We start from the raw sequence: 18,841 nt of genomic DNA, 5'->3' as shown, positions 1-18,841 counted from the left end.
TTTTAATATATTTGCCAAGGGAAGTAAATTATGCTCATGAAATAGATATTCATATTAAAAATTTACTTCATATTTATAATCATACAAAACTAATTTGAAATGAATCATAGACCTTAATTAAACTATTTAAAATTATTAAATCTTAGAAGTTATAAGAAAAATCCATGCATGTTATTATTAATCTTTAAAAAAGCATAATCTATAAAGGATCAATCAATTGATAAATGATTAACAAGAGATCACCCATTTTTTAACTTTTCTGCTCTTCAAAATCACCATTTTTCCAAAGAAAAATAGAGTCACAGAACATTGCTGCTCTTTTATTAGATGACTTATCTCTCTCAAACCTCTTTCTAGATGACACAACTTTTCTGGATGACATAATTCATATTTGGCCCATCACATTCTTAGATATTGAATGCTTAGAGAGTTGACCCATTTTCTCCATTTACTTCCCTAAGCAAACATGTTAGCATTGACCTTATGCTAGCTAGTGCTTGTATTTGGCCTCTTTTCTATTCCAACTATCAATATGTCTATATTTTTCCAATTGTCAACAGAACTTCATTACATATTCCCATGTCTTTCAGCATCTTGGGTTTTTTTTTATTTTTGCTTTTTTTCAATATTTATTTATTCATTTGAAAGTCAGAGTTACAGAGAGAGGGAGAGACAGAGAAATCTTCCATCTGCAGGGGCCTAAGTACCTGGGCCATCTTCTGCTACTTTTCCAGGCTCATTAGCAGGGAACTGTAATAGAAGCAGAGCAGCCAGGGCTCAAACTGGCACTCGGATCTGTGATGCCAGTGTTGAGAGCTGTAGCTTAACCCACTGGGCCACAACCCGAGCGCCCAGGTTCCCTTGAATTCAAAGAAAAAGAGGGAATCTGAACCTGAAGGTTAAAATCACAGATTTGGAGTACTCTGTGTGGTTTCTAATCTCAGTTTTCACAGGTTATAATTATGAGACACAGGCTAAAATATTTGTTTTCTGGAAGCTTCCATATCCTCTTCTGTAACAGAGATCTAATGTTTAGTGTAGGTATGAGAGGTAAAGAAGTTAATATTTGGAAGGTGGTTCTAAAAATGTCTGTCACATAGCATCTACCATGGTCATTGTGATGATGACACAAAGACACTCAGATATACAGAAAAGATGAGAATGATCTGGCATGACAGAACAGGCAGATATTAGGAGAAAAAGAAAAACAAGAGGTACTAATGTGTGATGTCAGCATCAAACCATTTTGAATGAAACATACAGCTCTCTCCTCCGCAATATCTTTCCACTGTCTTCTTGGAGGGTTTCCACCTTCCTCTGATGTCACCAAATCTGCTAAGGTAATCATTATGAAGATGCTGTGTAGTGTCACTTAAGTAGAATAGGACAGGGGCCGGCGCCATGGCGCAGTAGGTTAATCCTCCATCTGTGGTTCCAGCATCCCATAAGGGCGCTGGTTCTAGTTCTGACTGCTCCTCTTCCAATCCAGCTCTCTGCTATGGCCTGGGAAAGCTGTAGAAGATGGCCCAAGTCCTTGGGCCCCTGCACCCATATGTGAGACCAGGAACAAGCTCCTGGCTCCTGGCTTTGGATTGGTGCAGCTCCAGCTGTTGCAGCTTTTTGGGGAGTGAACCAACGGAAGGAAGACCTCTCTCTCTGTCTCTCTCTCTCACTGTCTATAACTCTACCTCTCAAATAAAAAAAATAATAAAATCTTTAGAAGAAAAAAAAGGTAGAATAGGACAAGCCTAAGGTAAAAATGATCATTTTTTGTACTATAAAATAATATTTCTGCATTTCACATATCAATTTACTTTGATGGCTAAAATAAAGTGCTTTTTAATGTTCTTGATCTATTTTTAAAATTGGCTTAGATGTGAATTATGTAATATTTCATAAATATTAAAAAAGGATTTTACTAGTATAAAAGGCATTTTGTTTTCCAAATGCATTGAACTTTTATTCCAGAAATTTAAAAAAATGTTGCATGAGTCTCAATGTCATGGAGATCTGACTGATGCCGTTAGTGTGAATGTGAGTATGTGTTGGAAAAGAGAAAATTATTATGTTAAGCTAAAATGCAAAATAAAACTGACTGTGTCTCATTCAAATATCCCATAAACAATATAATATATCTTTATCTGTAAAATAGAAAGAATTCTATACATATGCTAAATTGAACCAACATCATAATAACAGCAATTTTTAAAATAACCTAGTCCTCAATAACAAATATTGTTTCCTTAGAAAATAAATAAGTCTGAAGAACACAGGCAGTTCCCTTCATGGTCATTGAGCACAATATTTTTAAAGGTGGGATCAGTAATGCAACTTCGGTTTACAACAAGATTTCAAACTTGTTGATTTTAGAAATCTTATGGAATGCTTTTTGGATTAAATATTCAAACCCCATTTGTAAGATGGTAATGTAGGTAAGCAATGCATATCATAATAAGTCATACTTTATTTCTTGGAAGGCATGCTTCCAAAAACTCACAATCCCAGGGCATATTGTTTTTTTTTTTTCTTTCTTCTATACAATATCTATCTGCCTATTATCCATGAGTAAAAATTGAAAAATCTTTGTAATGGTATTATACATTTCCAAAAACATTTTTACAACAACCACCAAAAAAATGACAAAAATACTGGAGTGAACATAAAAACACATAAATAACACATAAATATGGTAAAAATGGAAGGTTTTATGTGTCGAATAACTTCAAGTGATGATTTAGGAAAAATGGAGGAAGGAGAGCATTCTGGTATACATAATTGTACATAAACTATGTTACATAATAATTTTTGGGAAAATCAAAGTTTTCTCTTTTAGCTCAATAGAACAGTTGAATTACCAGGGTCTTTCTACTTTAAATGTTCTCAAGATATTTTGAGAGAACAGTTTAAATTGATTTTACGGCTCTGCCAACATAGCTATAGTTGAGAAGTAGAGTAGAAAACGCATATAAATTAGGTTATTTTGCAAATTGGTAAGAACTTCAATATTATCTTTTCCATCTTAATGGATTTAAATTAGAAACACTAATGATTATGTTAGCATATTTTGTGCTCAGTGGGAGATGCCAACAAAAGGGTTGTTTGGGTACATTTGGAGACAGATAAACAGTTGAATATCATTAGCTCCAAAATCAAAATAATATTTCACTGAAAATATAGAGTTTTAAAGAAAAGTCAAATGTTTCTCAGAGCATTTTAAATAAATTTATGGGATAGTTGCAAACCATGCTGAAAGGAAGAATTTACTGTCAAGCATAATTTTCCTTCTACTAACTTAGAGTTTAAAAATTGCTTATATGCCTCTGTGAATCATGCGCAAATGAGTTCTGCTAGCCTGCATTATACAAATATCCTCCTAGACATATTTATTCACAATCTCTACAGCATAGGGTCTTTAATATTATTTTAGAAGGAATGATTGGCTTGTATGTATTCCTTTACTTTATCTTACATGATCATTTTTTTGTATTTAAAACTGGAATACAAACTGCTAGAGTCAGAGGCATGTTTGGCTACTCAAATAGACCTGATTCTCAATTGGGAATTCATGACATGCTCCAACATGTCATGAATTTTACAAAACACAATTTTACAAAATTTTACAAAACACAATTGCAGTAAACATAGTCAAGGGGATGAGAACTGAAAACAGAAAAACCAGAAACCAAAGCTTCTCTATTTCTCCATGACCACATGATCAGCAAATCTACTTCTCTTGGCAGACAGGCTCTCATTCCTTCCTTCACCCACTCCTTCCATCCCTTCCTTTCCTCTCTGCCCACTCCTCTCTATGTCTTTTTTCCACACAGTATTTAACTCTGAGCACTTAGGCATACATATATGTCATGCGTTTGCTTTCAGAAGTCCAGTTCAGAGCTAACTGTCCCGATCCTGGTACACTACACCTTCCCAATGCTTAGGATGGAAAGTATTGACAGAGATCAGCTTTTTTTTTTTTTCCTCAGGATTGTGAAAACCTGACCCATTCATCTGTGTTCAGAAATACTCATCAAGTGAGGCAAAAATCATTGTTTCACCAACTAATATTTATATCTACCGGTTGATAAACACTGTGCTTCAGGGAGAACAATAGTCTTTAAGCTCACGAGGTACACAGTTCAGTGAAACAAAAAAATCATCTTCAAATAACCACAGTAATTAAGATATACTTACAGGGGCTAGCACTGTGGCACAGTGGGTTAAAGCACTGGCCTGAAGCACCGACGTCCCATATAGGTACTTGTTCGAGTACCAGCTGCTCCTCTTCTGATCCAGCTCTATGCTATGGCCTGGGAAAGCAGCAGAAGATGGCCCAAGTCCTAGGGCCCTTACACCCACTTGGGAGACCTGGAAGAAGCTCCTGGATCCTGACTTTGGATCGGCTCAGCTCTGGCCATGGTGGCCATCTTGGGAGTGAACCACTGGATGAAAAACCTCTTTTTCTGTCTCTACCTCTCTCAGCAACCCTGTCTTTCAAATAAATAAAATAAATCTTTAAAAAAATATATACTTACATAATTGAGAAAAATTCTGAAGAAAAATTATTTCTCTAAGAGTACATGGCAGCCGGCGCCATGGCTCAATAGGCTAATCCTCCACCTTGGGGCGCCGGCACACTGGGTTCTAGTCCCGGTCGGGGCGCCGGATTCTGTCCCGGTGGCCCTTCTTCCAGGCCAGCTCTCTGCTATGGCCGGGGAGTGCAGTGGAGGATGGCCCAAGTGCTTGGGCCCTGCACCCGCATGGGAGACCAGGAGAAGCACCTGGCTCCTGCCTTCGGATCAGCGTGAAGCACCGGCTGCAGCGCGCCGGCCACGGCGGCCATTGGAGGGTGAACCAACAGCAAAAGGAAGACCTTTCTCTCTGCCTCTCTCTCACTGTCCACTCTGCCTATCAAAAAAAAAAAAAAAAAAAAAAAAAAAAAAAAAAGAGAGAGAGAGAGTACCTGGCAAGTAATTTTTCAAGATTGGAGGGCTAGGAAAGGTTTTCTGAGGAAATGAGCTAGATTTGGGATTTGAAGCATTAATAGAAATCTGCCAAGTTAATAAAGAGGAAAGGTTGAGGATAACACTACTGAGATTAGACAGATGGATGAAGGTAGGTAGATTGATTGATTGATGATATATAGGTAGATGATAGACAGATAGATGATAGACATATATGTAGAGATATATTGCTTTTGAAATCAAAGACTAATACCTTGTATAAGGAGTTATACGCCAAGGCCCCATGGTAGAAGACTGAATTATACATCCAATAGATAGATAGATAGATAGATACATATATTTGACAGGTAGAATTATAGACAGTGAGAGAGAGAGAAACAGAAAGAAAGGTCTTCCTTTCGTTGGTTCACTCCCCAAAATGGCTGCTATGGCCAGCGCTGTGCCAATCCAAAGCCAGGAACCAGGTGCTTCTTCCTGGTCTCCCATGCAGTTGCAGGGGCCCAAACTCTTGGGCCATCATCCACTGCCCTCCTGGGCCACAGCAGAGAGCTGGACTGGAAGAGGAGCAACCGGGACTAGAACCTGGCCCCTATATGGGATGCTGATGCCGCAGGTGGAAGATTAACCAAGTGATCCATGGTGCTGACCCTATATATCCAATATATTATAAAAAGGCCTCAGTAACTGGTGAAGAGAGAGAAAGAATTTGACTTAATAGAGAGGAGAAAAGTAAACAGGAAACACTGCACTTGGTCTTCCTAGGAAAGGTATGATTCTTTCGCTATTACTGGAGTAACCAAATCTTACACAAACTTTAAACAAGTGAGCAACTTAATAAGATTTGTTTGAAAGATGTTCCTGATTGGAAATCAATAAAAAAAAAGATATAAGCACAAGAATATATGTAAGATCACTTGTTAAGCAACACAGCAATACAAATAAGAGATGGCCTGGAAATTATTGAAAGAAAAGTGTTAGAAAAGGTTTATAAATAAAGATGATTTATGAACAAAGATTATGCTCACCAAAGGATCAAGAGGCCATGTTGAAGACAGGAATATGCACAGACTGTATGAACTTACTGGTATGTATGTGATCACTTCATAGCTAATAATAAAGATGCTCATGCAAGTGGTTGAATTGTGCCCCTCAAAAATAACACAGTGATGTGCCAACTCTCAGTACAGCAGAATTTGACCTTATTTGAAAGTAAGGTTTTTCACAGGTAATTCAGTCAGAATGGGTCACAAGACTGGGTCCTTACCCAATACAACCGTGGGCTTTAGGAGAGGAGAAATTTGGATACAAAGATAGATACACACAGAGGGAAAATAACATGAAGACACCCAAGGAGAAGAAATCCATGTGACTGGAGCGATGCACCTGTCACCCAAAGAACACCAAAAGTTGTCAACAAACCTCCAGAAGCTAGCAACAGACAAGGGAGCATCTTCCACCTACAGGTTTCATAGAGCATATGCCTTGATTTTCGACTTCTGGACTGCAGATCTGTGAGAATGGAAATGGCTGTGATTCAAAGCCGTGTTGTTTGATTTTTTAACTTTTGCAAGTCATTCATATCTCATGTATATTTATAGCTTCATTAAAGATGTCAGAATATAAAAAGTCCAATTTTCTTATACTTGCTACAGCTTTTAGGAAGTATGTTAATCTGAAATAAATTTTAAAGGCATGCAAATAAATTTTAGGCCAAATATGCATAGAACATGCTAGGCTTCAAATTTTTTTTCCACAGGTAGAGTCAGACAGTGAGAGAGAGACAGAGACAGAATGAAAGGTCTTCCTTCCATTGGTTCACTCCCCAAATGGCCACTACATCCAGTGCTGGCTGATGCAAAGCCAGGAGCTAGGTGCTTCCTCCCATGAAGGTGCAGGGCCCAAGCACTTAGGCCACCCTCCACTGCCTTCCCGGGCCACAGCAGAGAGATAAAGATGGTACTATGGTAGCTATATGTTTTGTGTGTGCCTCCCAAACATTCACATGCTAGGATCTTGGTTTGCAGTGTGACACTGTTGAGGTGGTGGGACCTTTAAGAGACAGGGTCTGGTGAATGGTGATGAGGTTACTGGGGATGTAGCCTATGAAGGGTTTAAAATAATTTTCTCAGGAGCTGAGTCATTTCTCACCAGAGCAGGTTGTTATTAAAGCAAGGCCATCTTCTTAGCCACTTTTATTTTTAAGATTTATTTATTTATTTGAAATGCAGAGTTACAGAGTGGCAGGGGTGGAGAGAGAGAGAGGTCTTCTATCCAATAATTCATTTCTCAAATGGCCACAAGAGTTGGAGCTGAGCTGATCCTCACCCAAGAGCCTGGAGCTTTTTCCAGGTCTCCCACGCAGGTACAGGGCCCAAGGACTTGAACATCTTCTAGTTATTTCGCAGGACATAGCAAGAGAGTTGGATCGAAAGTGGAGCAGTTGGGACTAGAACCAGTGCCCATACAGAATGCTGGCATCTCAGGCAGTGGCTTTACCCATCACACCAATGCGCTGGCCCCTCTTGGCCACTTCTGTACACAGCCAATTCCCTTTTCTTTTCTCCTTCAAGTTGTGATGAAACCTAGGGGCCCTAGCTAGGATGCAAGTGATGTGTTGTTGGCATTCTCTATCTACCAGAATCAATCATGAGCCAAATATAGCTTTCACTGTATAAAGTAACCACCCTCAGATGTTTTGTTATAGCAATGAATATGGACTAAGATAAATAATATGGTAGGCACAACTCTAAGATTCACCCCCCCCCCAAATCTCCACTCCCTCTTATATCTCTCTAATCCCCTCTGCTTGATGAGACATGTGAACCTGATGGAATTTCATTTCTGTAATAAAGCTACATTAGATGGCAAATGTAATTAAGGTTTTTTAAATCAGTTCATTTGAGTTCATCCAAAGAGAGATTGTCTGGGACAGGCCTTCCCCAGAGAGAGATTTGTGCTTGGAGCCTGCTGCCTGCCTTGAACAGCTAAGCAGCCATGTGTGGCTTGTGGAAGTATCCACATCACAAGAACCTACAGATGATATTTAAAATCAGAGAACAGTCTTTGCTAACAAGGGAGAAAACAGAGACTTTGGTCCTCAAGCCCATGAAACTGAATTTCCTAACTTGAATGGACTCTTAAATAGATTCATATATAGCCAAGCCTCCATATAAGCGCCAGCTCACCTAGCATCTTAATGACAGCCTTCTGAGACTCTGAGTCAAGAATGCAATTAAGCAATTTAAGTTGTGCCTAGATTTCTGTCCTACAGAAATTGGAAAGGGTAGCTGGATATTGTTTTTAGCCACTAAATTTAGAATAATTTATTACGCATCCATGGAAAACTAACACACTTTCTACAAATGTTATGCTCTCACTAATGTTTTGAACATTTTAAAGACATTTTTCTCATTTTCTTCTATTTTAATTTCATCTCAACTAAAGTTTCAAAAATAATATTGATTTCACTGGTCACCCTTGTGCATTCAGCATCTGTGTTGAAGATTTGGCTTCAGGAAAAACTGTGATCTGTCTCTGCCTCTGTCTCTATCATCTCTCTATCTCATATCCCTATCTCTATCTCTATCTCTAGCTCTAGCTCTCTATCTCATATCTCTATCTCTGTCTCTATCTCTCTATCTTTATATCTCTATCTCTATTTCTATATCTTTATCACTATTTCTATCCCTATTTCTAGTTGTCTTCCACATTTGAACCTGCAAGTGGTTTGATCTTTTCTGCATATAGACTAGTGGACCTAAGCATCCTGACATTTTAACCTTTTATATTAATAGCAGTGAAAACCCTAAATGTCCCATGAAACTTTGAGATGGGAGGGAGATTGGTTTCCTTTCTGGTTCTATTCTATGTATACCACCTTCCTTAGATCTGCAGTTTTGTGAAACTGAATTCTCACACAGTGTTGAGGCTAATCACATGGTTTGTAGAAGTGGGATTAGTTCTAGCCCTTGCCTACTAGAGTACAAACATTCACCTCTTGAATTCCCAGGAGCAAAACCACAGACTGCCCCCAGTTACTTCCAGAGCCACCGTCATGCAATCTGAGGACACCATTTCTCTCTCTGCTTCCCAATTCCCTTCCTTGCTGGCCAGCATGTCCATATTTGGAGCAGAGAAAATGGAACAAATGTGAATTCTTTACACTTTTAAAGACTGAAAGTCTATGAATAGAATCAGGAGCTACTGTTTTTAGCTCATTCATCATACTGTTCTTAGTAAAGGAAACGTAACATAAGTACATAGGAAGGAGTGAAAGGTAAGGGAGAGGGAAGGGGAAGGGGACTCTGATTTTGTCAAAATGAATCTCCAAACCAAACTTTCAGCATGTGAAGAATTATGTCTGAATGGAATATATGAGGATGGAGAGAAGGAGAAATGAGGAGAGTTCATTTTTTTAATAACTAACTAAGAAATGGCACACAAATTAGGTCGTGTCAGAATGCGTACTCATGCATACCAATTTAGGAAAAGAAAGAGGGTAAATACCTTCAGCACTTCAATTTCTTTGGATATTAGAGCTTAAGATATAGAATAATGTATGGACATAATTCATGTCCATAAACCAAAATTCTGGGTTTTGATTCTATCAAAATTTCTAAACAGTGTCACCTATTGGTTATCGTAAAATGACTTCACACCATGCCAAAATGGTAGAGTTATTATAATCAGTGAATCTACAGTGATGACGCAACATCACCATAGCATACATTAAGGTTCACTTTGTTTTTCCTGTTTCCATACAGTGTATGGGTTTTGACAAATGTATAATGGCATGATACAACCACTATATATCTTTATAAGAAAAACTATTGAGAGAACAACAGAAACAATGATTGCCAAGAGTTAGTGGGAAACAAAATGATTATTAAGTGAAGCAAAAAGCATTTTCAGAACAGCAAGACTAGTCCATGTGATACTATAATAGTGATACATGTTGTTATATACAATTTACTATTCTGGTTAGAGGTATCAGTAATGGGGGAGGTTATACATGTGAAGAACAGCAGGTAAATGGGAAATCCCTACCTTATGTTTTCCAGTGTTACATATTGTGAATAATGTGATATGATTAGAATTTGTCTTGCATTAATTACAAGACTCACCACTAGAAGTGATAGAAATTTTGGAAAACTGTATATCACTGACCACCATAAGAACGTAATAAAAAACTTTAGCAGGAGAAAATGACATCAGGATCATCAGTGGACATGCTAGCCAAGTTTCACAGTGTTCAGCCATGGGGAAAGGTACAGCATCCAGGACTCTCCTGCCTACTCACAATTTAAATAAATTTCAAAAGGTATTTTACTTCATGGAAAACATATTTAACTATCATAATCTTCTGGAAATGCACTTTCTGAGAAGAGGTGCAAATTAACTCAGAATTAAGTGAAATTTTCCTTAATATTGCAATCAGCTTTCAAACTCAGCTCCAGAAGAAAGCAAGAGTGGTAGGCAGTTACTGCATTTTTGGTTTTGTGTTCAATGAACAGTTTTTGTTTTATTTTTAAGGGCTTTTGGATTAATGCATGATATTTATATACCTTTAAGAGGAATATCACATTTTAACACATGTACCCAGTGAAAGCTAATCAATAGTGGTGATCAATATCCCCTCCTCCCCATTGCTCCTCCACGTGTAGTCGAGACTACTAGCTCCTGTCTTCTTTTATGAAATGCCTCAGATATTATCATGCACCATGGTTTCCCCACTGTGCTGTGGAGCATTAGAACCTGTTTCTTCTAATTTTGGGGTACCTATTATCTCACACCATTCTATCATCTACTCCCACACTTCTCATTCTCTAATAACTATTATTCTAACCAGATTGACTATTTTATAAACTTCTACACATGGGAAAGAACATGTAGTATTTGTCTCTTTGTGTCTGGCTTATTTAACTTAACACAATGACCTCCATTTCCATCAATTTTGATGCAAATGCCAGGATTTCATTTTTTATGGCCAAATAATACCTTATTGTGTATATACCATTTGTATTCATCCATTCATTCATCAATGAATACATAGGTTAAGTTTATGTCTTGGTTATTGTGAATAGTGCTGCAATAATCATGAGAGTTCAGGTATTTCATTTATATGTTGATTTCATGTTTCTTCAGATATATGCCAAGGAGAAAGATAACTGAGTCATATGACCTATTTTTTAAAGTTTTTTGAGGAATCTTCATACTGTCCTCTATAATTTCTGCATTAAATTGCATTCCCATCAACAGTGTTTAAGGGTTCCCTTTTCTCAGCATCATCACCAGGCTTTAATGTTTTTGTCTTTTTTATAATGGTTATTCTAATCTAAGTGAAATGATGTCTTCTTCTGAATTTGATTTGTTCTCGGTTAGTGATATTGATCATTGTCTCATATACTTGGTGGAAACTTATATCTCAACTTTTTTACATTTTCATATGTTTTATTTATATACTTTTTTATTTTAATTTTTTTTGACAGGCAGAGTGGACAGTGAGAGAGGGAGACAGAGAGAAAGGTCTTCCTTTGCCGTTGGTTCACCCGCCAATGGCCACCATGGCCAGCACACTGCAGCCAGCACACCGCGCTCATCCAAAGGCAGAAGCCAGGTGCTTCTCCTGGTCTCCCATGCGGGTGCAGGGCCCAAGCACTTGGGCCATCCTCCACTGCATTCCCGGGCCATAGCAGAGAGCTGGACTGGAAGAGGAGCAACCAGGACAGAATCTGGTGCCCCAACTGGGACTAGAACCCTGTGTGCCTGTGCCGTAGGCGGAGGATTAGCCTATTGAGCCGTGGCGCCAGCCTTATTTATTTACTTACAAGACAGGACACAGGGAAAAATTTCCCATCTTCTGGGAAATTTCTTGGTTCAATCCCCAATTGCAAGGGTGTTTGAACTCAATTAAAGTCTCCTGTGTGGATTGTATACTTGAACCATCACCATTACCTCTCATGGAGTGCATAAGCAGGCAGCTAGCATTGGGAGCAAAGATAGGACTTGAACCCAGGAACTATGATATGGGATGAGGGCATCTCATGAAGCATCATAACCACGGTGTCAAATGTCTATCCATGTATTTCTTTCTTTGACAATGTCTATTCAATTATTTTTTCCATTTCTTAACCGGATTGTTCAGGAATTTTTGGTTGAGATTTTTGAGTTCCTTATATTAATCCTTGGTGAAAAACAAATTGCAAATATTACTCCCATCCGGTAAGTTGTTCTCTTTGCTGGCAGAAGATTCTTGGTTCAATATACTCCCTCAATGAGCATGTTTTGGGGATGTCAAGATGTCACAGGGAGAACAATTTAGTTATGATTCTAAATGAAGCAGCACAGTTTGGAACGTCAGAGATGATTTCCAATTTTAATATTCTGGAAGGGCTTGTGCTGTGGTGTAGTGGGTAACGCCGCTGCCTGCAGTGTCGGCATCCCGTATGGGCACTGGTTCAAATCCCGGCTGCTCCACTTCCAATCTAGCTCTCTGCTATGGCCTGGGAAGGCAGTGGAGGATAGCCCAAGTCCTTGTGCACCTGCACCCACGTGGGAGACCCAGAAGAAGCTCCTGGCTCCTGACTTCGGATCAGCATAGCTCCGGCTGTTGTGCAGTGAACCAGAGGATGGAAGACCTTTCTCTCTCTCTTTCTCTTTCTCTCTCTCTGCTCTCCTTCTTTCTGTGTGTAACTCTGACTTTCAAATAAATAAATAAATATTTAAAAAATACTCTGGGAAGTGTATCCTGTCTGATATTCAGAAACTAAAGTCTTATTCTTTTATCTAAGACTATAGGTGCCTATCTCCAAATTCTAGTTCTCTTTTTCCCTTCCATTCTTTTGTGCCCTTATTAACTTCCCTTATTTCCTTGCTTTTATATTTTGTCTTTTGCTTTATAAATTGGCTAGTTTTAACTAAATATATTGAGTCAGTTTTATATCCCCATCTTAAGATAAAAAGTAACAAGGCTATATTCATTTTGTCTTCTGTGCAGTATTACTAACCTCAGTCCCTACAGATAGTTATCCTGTCCAACTTGATAGCCACTGACCTTATATGTAACTGATATTTAATATTTGTATTAATTAAAATAGATTGAAAAATGAAAAATTCAGTGCTTCAGACACACCAACCACATGGGAAATGCTCTACATCCACATGGCACAATGAGTGGCTATCATAGCAAATGATATGGGCATAGAACATTTCCAACATCACAGAGAGTTCTATAGGATAGTCTTACAGAGTGTTACTGCTTTGGGGAATGGACTTATGAGATGTAATCCATTTTGGAAAGACCTTCCACTAATAAAAGACATTGTAGGAATTAGGACACCATTTGATTCACTTTCAGTGTCTTACCCTCTTTTGTGTATCAGGTGAGACACCTGCTACTCTAAAAGGATAAAGATACAAATTATTATAGGAAGTAGACAAGCAAAATAATGTGAAGTATATAATAGATGAAGTTGTAGAAAATCATGGAGACTATATCTACCTGGACTGTGTTCACCTAACAGCACCTATAGATATTTTAAAATACAATCCTACTCTCTGGAAACACAAAACAAAATTCATGAAATTAAAATATATCACAGGAGGGGGTTGGCAGCAGCACTGTGGCCTAACGTGTTAAGGTGCCACCTGCAATACCTACCTCCCATCTGGGAGCCAGTTCAAGTCCATGCTGCTCTACTTCAATTCAGCTCCCTGCTAATGTGCCTGGGAAAGCAGTAGAAGATGGCCCAAATGTTTGGGTTCCTGAACCCACATGGAAGACCTAGATGAGGCTTCTGGCTCCTGGCTTGCCTGGCCCAACCCAGGATGTTGCGGCCATTTGGGGAGGGAACCAGCAGATGGAAGACCTCTCTGTCCTTCTCTTTCTTTGTAACACCACCTTTCAAATAAATTCACTGCCTTTTAAATATATATCTCACAGGGGTGGTCATTTGTTGCTTAATAGATCAGAGTGCCTAGATTCAACGCCTGGCTCTGCTCCTGGCTCAGATTTCTTGCTAATGCAGACCTTGGAAGGCAGCAGTGGTGATTCATGTGATACAGTCCCTGACAGCCACCTGGGAGACCTGGATTGAATTCTCAGTTCATGGCTTTGATTCTAGCCCAGCCCTGGCTGTTGCAGATTTTGGGAGACTGAGTCAGTGGGAGGGAATGTTCTTGTTCTCTCTCTTCTCTCTCTCTCTCTCTCTCTCTCTTTCTCTCTACCCACCATCTCTCTGCCATCTGAATAAATAAATTTTTAAAATATGTAAATTATTATGTTAAAAATGCCAGTCACACTCCATGTTGCTATATTCTTCTGGTTTTACATTGTCACTTGATAAGAAATATTGTCCTCCTTTCCTCAACTGATTATGGAGAAAACATTTAAAGAATTTGGATACCAGGAACACCAAACCTGTAAAGAAAAATCTTTTAAATTTCAGAAATGATACAGGAAATGAACAATGGTGTCAAAGAAAGTAGAGGTTGTCTTATAACCCAAACTCTAATTCAAAACTAATTACATATAAGAATAAATTATGTTATAATTTTCTCAAGTCCTCTTTTTGACCCACATTAATATTTTTAATTAAATGCTTTTCTCATTTCCTGAGAATACATCATGAGGAATGAAGGGTTTTTCCAAGGAGCATCAGGGAAGCATCAAAGGAGCACCCACAACATTAATCTACCTTTTCATGTCTAACTACTCTCAGTGACCTGCTTTGCCTCAAAATACACGTTCTCAAAATTCCTGAAATTTTACTGTCCAGGGCCCACATTCTGGTGTAGCATAAAGCTGTTGCCCACATGAGCATCCCATATGGATACTGGTTTGAGTCCCATCTGTTCCACTTCTGATCCAGCTCCCTGCTAATGGCCTGAGAAAGCAGCGAAGGGTATTCCAAGTCCTCAGTTCCCTGCACCCACTTGGGAGACTCAGAAGAAGCTCCTGGCTTGGAATTGACCCAGCTCTGGCCGTTGCAACCATTTGGGGAGTGAACCAGTCAACCAGAGTGAACCAGGAAGATCTCTCTCTCTCTCTCCCTCTCTCTCTCTCTCTCTGTCTCTCTTTCTCTCTCTCTCCTCTGTGTGTGTGTGTGTGTCTAGCTCTGCAACTCTTTTAAATAAACAAATAAATATTTTTTAAAAATCTTACTCTGCCCTTCCCTTGTGCAATCCTGATTTTCTGCAGAATTGCCCCAATCTACTCTTCTTTTCACAAGTTCCTCTGATATTGAGAAATGATGAAAAGTGTTTCATGGACCAATACCCTTTGCCAAAGATGAGGTAATGAATTATTCTAGGACATTTAGTCTTGGAAATACACTCAGCTATTTTCATTCCACTTTGGCCCTTTCCCCACCACTCAGTAGTATAACTGAGTCGGGATCAATGTGGTAAGGATGACCTGTCAGCTCCTTCACCTAACACATAAGACACAAAGCATTCCAACCAGTGTTCTTGCTTCATAGAATCCAGTGTACCAACCTCAATGCTGATACCTAAAGCAGCTGTGTGATATGGGGAGAGACAGCAGGCTAGTCACCATGGCATGTGTATTCTTCTTCGAGGTCCTTTGTCTCTATCCGAGTGGGAGCCTAGTGTTACCACTATTTCCCTTATTTATTGATTAGGTATGTTTAATTTTGAAAATATTGACCGAAGATGACAGGAGAACATGTATGAAGGCAGAGTGGAAGCTTCTCTGGTCTAGAGTTGTGCTCATTAGCCCTATTATTGCTATTATTCTTTTCACATACTCTTACTGTGCCAATGTTTATCATTTGTTTTAATGGACAATATTTTTCATGAAGGTCGTCTTAAAGTACCTTGAGAACCTGCATGAATAATAATAAAAATTGATCCTGATAACTTTAATCTGATTTGGAACACTGGCAAAATTTTTGGTTTTTATTCTAGTTCGGTTGTCTTCATGCTCCAGTCTTTTCGGTTCTTGGTCGTCATTGGAGTCAAATTCATAAGATAGCTGTACTAGACATCCTAGAGTCTATGCAAGCTTGCAGATGTAAAGTCAGATCTTTAGTTAGTTTATTCTTTTGCTCTAAAAATAAGGTAATAATTTTCTTTCATTCTTCATTTACTAATGAATATAATGTAAATAAATATGAAACAAAAATCCAGTTACAAACTGTGTTTCCTCTGTGGATCTGCTCAGTTGATTAAATGATACATGAATTCATTTATCAATAGGCTATAATATTTCCCAGTGACAAAGTATAAACAACACAAAATTTGCTCATGATCATAAATAAGCCTTTTAAAATATAAAATCGGTAGTATTGTTTCCCTTTCTGTCTCTCTCTCCCCACTCTCAACATATTTATGCAGCAACCTATATTGTTTACATAGTTCTGACTTTCAAGTAATAAAGTTTAGCATGTTTTCTTCTTTTACATGACATGCATTTTAAATGTGTTATAAACTGTTTTCTTATTTTATTTGCTGCAGTTAATAAATATCAGTGATGCCACAAATTCATTAATGTTGGAAAGGTAAAAAGTACAATTGCATCTGTTCTCTTTCCTCTCAAAGAACATATATTCAGCATATTTCTATCTTAACTTTCCAGACTTTTATATTCCAACTTGTTGGGTTCTAATTTCTTATGAAGCTTCATAAACTAAAACTTTCTGTAATCCTAACACATAGCACAAAAACACACACAATTTTATGCTGACAACTCAGAAGCTACTTTGAGTAGAGAAATAATATAAGTAAATGTCAAAACTGCTATGCACAAATTGCACATCATTCTAAATTAATTCCACAGCTAGCTGCAAGATACATTTTTTTAAAAGACATTGCAACTTTGAGGCACATTTTAAATGAGGCATGATAGTGGCATTGAGAAACAATTCAATTTCATATTTGAGCCAAATAACAATTCTATAGCACATCGATGTAAAGATAAATTCCAATATAAACTCAAAAAGAAATATAAGATTTTCAAAAGTTACATGACCTCCTAATCATGATTGCAATAGTTTTATGCTAGAAAATAGCAATGTATTTATTTTTTCACTTTGGGATATGACCTTTGTTGAGGTTATCCACCTGGGTGGAAAATTGTCTTTAAAAAAACAAACTTTGTTACTATAACTTCTGCCCATAATTAAAATCAATCCGGTTTTAAAAAAACGGTCAACTCAATCAAAACTCATTCCTTCAGAAACAAGAGCTTACTTGAAAACATAATAACACTTAAATATGGTGAAGACATGAATGCAGAAATTTGGTTGGTTGGAAAGCTAATTAAACTTCCAACTTACTCAAAAAAATTACTTTTCTCTTGTGAGTCTGTTTATTAAATCAAACTCATATTATTTAAAAACTGAAGATTTATTAGGGATGCTACAACACCTTCTAAAAATCCTTATTGAATAATCATCAAATCCCCTATAAAATAAATTTGTCATACATTTAATGAAATGAGTGCTTCTGACAGTTACAGTGTCAAAATTGGATTGGATTATTAGTCATAAAGTAAAGTTGAGATTTTAAAATAACCCTACATGTTTTTTTCTTTTATCTCTTTTGTTCTGGTAAACCATTAGAGTGAAAATATAGAGAAAAAGACTAAATCATAAGTGAATATTTTGGTGAACTTGTGTCAGATGAATATACCCTTGTAAAAGTCACCCAGATGAAGAAATAGACTCCTTCAAGAAACAAAAGTCCCCCAGATTTCCCTATATCCATTAATGTCATTTGATAAAGTGAAACACCTTCCTATCATAATAGATCTGTTATTGCTCATTGGGCAAAATATGTCAGTGATATTCACTCTTATTATTGTTGTATGTTTTAGTTGTTTGTTTGCTTTCAATCCCATTTAATACTCTATTGAATGACGATACTATGTTTTACTTATTCATTATTCCACTGATGGGCATTTGAGTTGTCTCTAATGGGGACTTTATGATAATCCTATAAAAATATTATTAATGTCACTTGCTAAAAGTTACAAACTCACACAAATGAGTAAGAAGATATAAACTGAGTATAAAATACAGAAAAATATTGAGTAGTTATAAAAGGATTTAAAGAAGTTCAATAAACATGCAAAAAGATGTTCAAGCTAATTTGTCTTTAAGAAAATATAAATTAAAAACAATGGTATAACACAACAGATTATACAAAATGAGAGAACATAGAAAATAATTACAAATAATAGCAAAGATAATGAGAGGCCAGAATTTTCACATATTACTGGTGATTGTGATAGTTGGTAAAACTTACTTGTGGGGAATAATTTAATGATTCTGTACAATGCATACTCTAAATTCCAGAAGTTTCACTCTGAAGTAGATTCCTCCCCTCAAAATTGCTGAACAAAAGACCTCTAGAAATATGATTATATTAGCCTTAGTCATTGCTTAATTTTAATTTTATAGGGCATTTCATCTGGTTATAAAAACTGAGGTGGGTGTATTTTCTTTCAGCATGTCAATAATGTTAACTTTTTCTATTTTCATAATTTATGTTAAAAGATCAATAGTTACTCATATTGAAGTTCCTATGAAGTTAACCCTTAGAGTCCTCTAAGATAGCGGAAAAGGGAGGGAGGGCACTGATAGTCCAAGAAAAGATAGTTTAATAAAAGTGGAGATACTGTAGTTTCAGGGAAGACTTATGGGGAAAAAAAAAAAACTGCAGAGGAAACTCTTCCAGAACTAGTGGGACATGGTGGACTTATGTGGAGGGAACAGGTGTCCATGGCTCGAGACCCCAGCTGCTGAATCTACACAACAGCACTGAAAAGGGAGGTGAGGCGAAACCTCACTATCCTGAGACACTGGTGGGAAAACGGCAGGAAGATCCTAGAGGCAACGAGGCTTGAAGCCCCATGGGGG

At 37.6% G+C, this 18,841-nt stretch overlaps 1 pseudogene; it reads left to right on the top strand.

Annotated features, from left to right (window-relative positions):
• The first annotated feature begins 6,338 nt into the window (after window positions 1–6,338).
• LOC149126443 (uncharacterized) overlaps window positions 6,339–18,841 on the top strand; it is a 46,710-nt pseudogene continuing 34,207 nt past the window's right edge.

Source organism: Oryctolagus cuniculus, chromosome 5 (assembly GCF_051225735.1).
Source record: "Oryctolagus cuniculus isolate XC-2025 breed Fujian yellow rabbit chromosome 5, ASM5122573v1, whole genome shotgun sequence".
Lineage (NCBI taxonomy): Eukaryota > Metazoa > Chordata > Mammalia > Lagomorpha > Leporidae > Oryctolagus > Oryctolagus cuniculus.
The sequence above is the reverse complement of the archived record's forward strand: the minus strand, read 5'-3'. Positions and strand labels throughout refer to the sequence as shown.